The sequence below is a fragment of the Mauremys mutica genome, chromosome 12 (genome assembly GCF_020497125.1).
Source record: "Mauremys mutica isolate MM-2020 ecotype Southern chromosome 12, ASM2049712v1, whole genome shotgun sequence".
Taxonomy (NCBI): Eukaryota; Metazoa; Chordata; order Testudines; family Geoemydidae; genus Mauremys; species Mauremys mutica.
In genome coordinates, this window is record NC_059083.1 from 62,061,219 (window position 1) to 62,067,218 (window position 6,000).

The 6,000-nt window shown below is 41.8% G+C and overlaps 1 long non-coding RNA gene across 3 annotated transcripts in view; it reads left to right on the top strand.

The window, feature by feature from the left end:
- The window catches only part of LOC123346194, a 152,676-nt gene extending 147,346 nt beyond the window's left edge, over window positions 1–5,330 (top strand). For all 3 annotated transcript variants that reach the window (XR_006572939.1, XR_006572940.1, XR_006572938.1), the window contains 2 exons: window positions 3,354–3,455; window positions 4,366–5,330. This is a non-coding gene — a long non-coding RNA (uncharacterized LOC123346194). The remainder of the gene's footprint in view (window positions 1–3,353; window positions 3,456–4,365) is intronic.
- The last annotated feature ends 670 nt before the right edge of the window (window positions 5,331–6,000 follow it).

Here is a 6,000-nt window from a genome sequence, read left to right on the forward strand (position 1 = left end):
CACCCAGTGCACACCAACTGCGCTCAGGGCCGGCTCCAGGTTTTTTGCCACCCCAAGCAAAAAAAACCCAAAACCAAAAAATGGAGTGCCGCTGCTGAAGCAAACCCCTGCCCCCCCAAAAGGAGTACCGCCCCTTGAAAAGTCCCGCCTCAAGCACCTGCTTGGAGCGCTGGTGCCTAGAGCCGGCCCTGACTGCGCTGCACTCTTAATGAAAACCTGGTCCATATTGTGCATCACCTACAACACAGCCATGAAGACCCAGGTTTCTGGTGCAATGGCATATGATGCACAACTAAGCATGAGTCCAGAAATCTCTCTCACACGCACACCTAACAGGTAAGCACAGATGTGCACACACATTATCACATAAGCACTCAAACTTAGTCTCTGTCTCTTATACCCATCCACGCACACACATTTTGATGTGCCACGCATGCAAACTTCTTCAAAACAATTAAGTTAGTCGATCATACTCCTAGCAACCAAACCCAAATGTTGCAACTATGCTGTGGCTGAAATCTACCACTTCAAGAAAGTTACCACACCTGTCCCTCCTAAGATGGGAGGTCAGCCAGATTGGAGTGACCATCTCCACTCTCCAAGGTCTAGCAGCTAAGTTCCATCACTGAAGACACCTGCTATTGAGTGTGCACACCTTCTTTTCTGTCTTGGGCATGGGGTTACTTTTTTCTAGTATACCCCTGTAGGCCAACAATGCTCCCTATGGAATAACGTTATGCTAACAAATGGCCCCTGCAACATATCAAAGGGAAAGGGATGTATTAATTTCCTCTTTGGACATGATGAACTGCAAGTTTCTCATGAACTTCATATGCTGTTATGTTTCTGCTTTCTACTGAAATGCTGACCTGACAGTGACATTATGGGTCCTAATTTTGCCCAAGTTTAGACACCTCATACCAGTTTGACACTAATAAAAGCTTGAAATATCTCATCCATGAGAAACTCTGACATTTTAAATTATTTTTTCCCTTCTGATTCGGATAAAAAAAACAATTTTGAAATGTCTTTAAAAAATGTTTTTTGGTGAATCTAAACATTGCATTTCAATTTTGATTTTACTTTTCTATTTTGATCTAATTTTTTCATTCTTTTATGTTTTATTTTCATATTATAGAGTGATAGAAAATAAAAAAAATTGAAAATAAATGTTAAAATGTTCCATTCTGACAAGGTTGACATAAAGTGTTTCCACCTTATTGAAATGATTCATTTCAACTTTTTAAAATTGAAATGTCATCAATATTGACATGGTCCTGCAGCATGGTTAGATTTTGACAAATCAGCATTTTCCAATGATTTCACTAAATAATTTTTAATCTGCTCTAACACCAGGTTTTTCAGAAGTGCTCAGTTCCTGTTTAGGCACCTGCATGGACTGGCCAGATTTTTTAAAAGTGCTTTGAACCAAATAACTCCCACTGTTGTCTAGTGTAAAAGAAACAAGGGAGCAGGGTCAATGTGTAATAGAGGTACTGGAGCTCCCAGCCTTAAGTAGCTTCCAAGGATGGCAATGGGACCAGTTTTAGACAGACCCCAAAAGCTTGACTCCTGAGAGGTTTCACAATGCAAATGTTGTCATTCTATTTGCTCTTGGTGTAACTAAATTAAACACCAGGATGCTTTGTGATGCATCACAAACTCAGTTCTAGTCTAATTCAATACACCTATTTATTTCAAAAGGAAACATTGGGTTCAACAAAATGATGATATATAAAGCAGCATCATTTCTTCACTGGAACAACAATCCTGGTATCTCAGATCTTTGTCAGCTCCCTTCTCTGTCATTTCCTCCTCCAAAAATATCACCATTTCTTTTTTGTTTTCTTTAGTTAAGGTGTCACAGTCATTTAAAAACAAAAACAGTTGCAGATGTCTGCAACAGGAACTATTAGATTACAAGCCTGTGCTGCAAATCCACTTGCATTAGCAGCACTGACAATTTAAAGAAAGAGCTTTGGGAAATATTTGTTGCAAAGGTTCCTGGGATACATCTGAGCTCCAAAAATGGTAACTGAGCAGAAACAGGGACTCTCTTTTGGAGTAGGCACTGGAAGAGTAGACTGAGCTGAAATTCAGGAGTTGGAGAAGAATTTGGGGATAGTATGTTGGTATGTGATCACTGTTCTCGTACCCATTTTAGATGCTACATGCTAGAAAATTGCCCTAGACTATATCACGATATATGGAATTGTGATCCATCTTAAACGGGGGGTATTAATTAAAGAAACAGATACAAACTATGCATAAGTAAGCAGACTTCCACACAGCTCAAGTTCCAGCTTTGTCTCCATTGTTTACCATGGATCATGCCCTATTTGGAACTATACAGCCTGCAGAGAGACATCTACTAGTAGCTAAATAGTATACTAAGAAAAATACCTTATTACAACCCAGAGTCCTAGTTCACCATTTTTCTGCGTATTATCTAGTATGCAAAGTGGGTAAAATAATACCATTCGGTTTCAGTACTACAAATCCCCTTTGCATGGATATAAACAGTTACACAAGGTGCAGGGCAATGGTGAATGGAGCTCTGTGCCTTTGCTGGCCTTTCTTGTCAGGCATTTTGTAGTAATGGTGGGATTGTCAAAAACATGGAGCAGATTAGCACCTTCTGTGAGCAGCAGATGAGAGCCCAGTATATTTCTGCATGTCAGAAGTCTGATCAATCCACTCTTCGATCTTGTGTTTGTGACATAGAACAGAGATTATTCACCAGACCCAAAGAAACTGAAAGACCCAGTAGAAGCTAGTCCCTGTCTGTTGTCTTGTTTTATTGAGAACAGGTTGTCAGGGCCACGCTCCTTCAACATAACACTATATGGTTGTAGCCCCTTCTCCCCACCCTTGCCATTCCACAGTCAGAAGTTGCTGCATAGGGGACTGGGTTAGAGAGAGAACTACATAAGAGGAGAATATCGTTCAAAAGGGCTTTCATCTTGTTAGACATTTAATCATGGGATTAAGGAGATCTGCCCTCATGGAATGCCTTAATATGATTCTTTGCACTTACAGCTGTGACAGCAATTGCAATCCCATGCAATATCTTTGGGGGCCATATTGTATTATGTTTATGTGTCACCATGGGCCAGGGATTGTATGCAGCTCCAGGAGGGAGGGTTACCACAACTCCTCTATGAAGGAAAAACTCTGGAGAGTGATTAAGGTGAATCGCTTAGGATGTAAATGCCTTCCGAGGGGTACCACCCCATGCAGCGGCTTGCATAGACTGGTTCAAATTGGGTTTTCCAGAGACCAACAGACAAAGAAAGGGCTTTTGGCATAAAAAGTTTCCATTTAACTGACTCGGGGCCTTCTTTCTGATCCAGCAAATGAACAGGACCTGCTGTCCAAGGGGTCTCCAATCCCTGTGGAAGAGTTGGAAAGATTTTGGTCTCCTAGAGCCCCATAAAACTGATGGATGACCTCTGGTGAGCTTTTACCATGAGTATAGGAACTTTTATTGGGTTTTTAAATATGTTTTCTCTGTAATGCTTTCACCTTCAGAACCAATGTGCTTGCTGAGAGGGAGCGGTGTGGTAACTTGTGACAGCTGGCAATGCACTAGTCATAGTCCTCAGAGAGAGAAAAGCACAAGTGCTGGCCATCAGGCAGACTGGCTTACTGAGAATGTCCCAGTGTAAGGCAGGGAGCTGTGCAGCCTTAAAGCCCTGGGTCAGAAGGGAGTGGGACAAGGGTCCCAGCCCAGAGACAGGGGATCTGAGGCCTGACTGGATATTGCTGGAGTGGGCAATGGAGCGGGTGGAGGCAGGAGCAGTTGTTCTATTGTGATAACAGCATCTGATGCTTCTCATTTGAGGATCTCAAAGCATTGATCCATGCAGCTCCATAGCACTGCGGAGAGACAAGGATTACCACCCCAGTTTGCAGGTATCTGAACTGAAGCCAAGAGACTTTCTAAAGGTCCTATGGCAAGTCGTTGGCAGAGACAGGAATGGAACCCAAATGTCTTAGCTCCTAATCCCCTGCTCCAAACCCCAGGTCACTCCGCAGGAGCTTGTTCCAACCTAATATAGGAAAGACAACCTCTGCCTTTGTGAACCAGCCAGGGCAGCCCGAAGCTGGCAGTGCCTAAAAACAAAAGGCAAGGCTGCAAAACTGCTTTCCTCTGCTGCTTCCTGTGTAACTCACTGGGTCTCCGCCCCATGCAAGGGAAGTATGAATGCAAAAAGCATATGAAAATGTAATGCCCATAACCAATGAGGAGTAGTTATCTGTCATCCCTGTCTCTAATCAAATATTCCCGGGGTGCTTCCAACCTGGGATTTGGCAGGGGAAGGCTGCTATTCTGGGGTGGGGTTTACATCTTATTTTTTGCAGGGCCTGGAACGAACAGCCTCTCAACTTTATTCCAACTTTAAAAGCATCGTAGAGAAGGGGAGTGGAGAATGAAAATCCCTTTGCTGCAGCACTGTCAGCCCCTTAGTTTTCCTTCAAGTCTGACAGGCCCAGGATGAAAGGTTTGGTGACAGCGGCCTGACAGTGCACATCAACAGCTTTGAATGTCTTAACAACCCAGCTACTGGAGATGCATTCCGAAGAATCTGTGAACTGCTTTTCCCCTTTAGAGCTCTTGCTAGCCCATGTTGTCCAGTGAAATCTTTTGTAGTTAAAAATGTGTAGAACTTTTTTTTAATGCCTGTGTGCATACGAACACAAAATGCTTTAATCCATTTCCTTGGTTTTTTTTTTTATGTCTGGCTTTCCTTGAATTGCGTTTCTGCCTTAAAAGTTTCCTTCTTAGACAACATGGTGAATTTTTATCCTTTAATTTTATTTTAAAGCCATAACTCCACTCAGTTGAGCTAAACTGATCTACTCCAGCTGAGGATCTGGCCATATGTATGAGACATGCAAAATGAGTTTTTAGTCAAAGGAAAAGGAATCTATGATCACACAGCACTCCAGTTCTTGGAATTTGCATCATAAAATATAATTCACTAGCCATTACATTTGCATATGTCTTGAACTGATGGTCATTGATTGCAATAACCATGGTATGTCATTATTTGTGATACAAAATAATTAAGTTTACATGGTGTGTCCAGTCATTGGCAGGAGTGTAGATATGTTTCTATTGCTTCAGTTTCCAGGCAGCAAACACAGTTTGATTAATTGATTTAGTAGGGAATTTTTGTAGTGTCATAGGTAATATCTAGAAATAACGGAGTAGCTCTGAAATCTGAAGGTTCATTCGACTGAGTACCTCAGATCTGGATGTTTTCTCCACTTTTGGATCTGCAGAATTGAAGTGGAAAATCTCATGAGAAGAAGGATTTCTTACTGTGGGCTTCACTTTTAGCTTACAATGTAGCCTGGGCAATGCTGTTTGAAAATGTGTTAAGTGGCCTTCGTTAACCCTAGAGGTGAATAAAGGTTCTCCTTTAGAGGCCTGTGCTTTAGGAACAAAAAGATTTTTGTTCTGTCTTTCCTGCTGTCATTGTTCTGGAACAGCCTTCCAAGGGGAGTTAGTGGAGGCAAAAAACCTAACTTGTTTCACGACTGAGCTTGATACGTTTATGGAGGAGCTGCTGTGATGAGGTCGCCTACAATGGCCTATGGCCCATCCATGACTACTATTAGCAAATATCTCCACCAGCTGGTGATGGGACACTAGATGGGGAGGACTCTAAGTTACTACAAAGAATTTTTTCCCAGGTGTCTGGCTGCTGGGTCTCACCCACATGCTCAGGGTCTAACTAATTGCCATATTTGAGATCAGAAAATAATTATGAGCAAATTGGCTGAAAGAAGGAATTTAAATAGAAAATCGTGAAAGATAACTGGGAACTGTCTGAGAACGTTTTACTCAATATCCAAACCGCCATAACTGAGAAGGGAAGATACCCAGATTAATAAACCAGGCCTAGCTTAGAGGAAAAGTGAAAACAGCCATAAAAATATACATATAACAAATGGAAAAAAAGGAAGTTAATAGCAATTAATATAAATTAT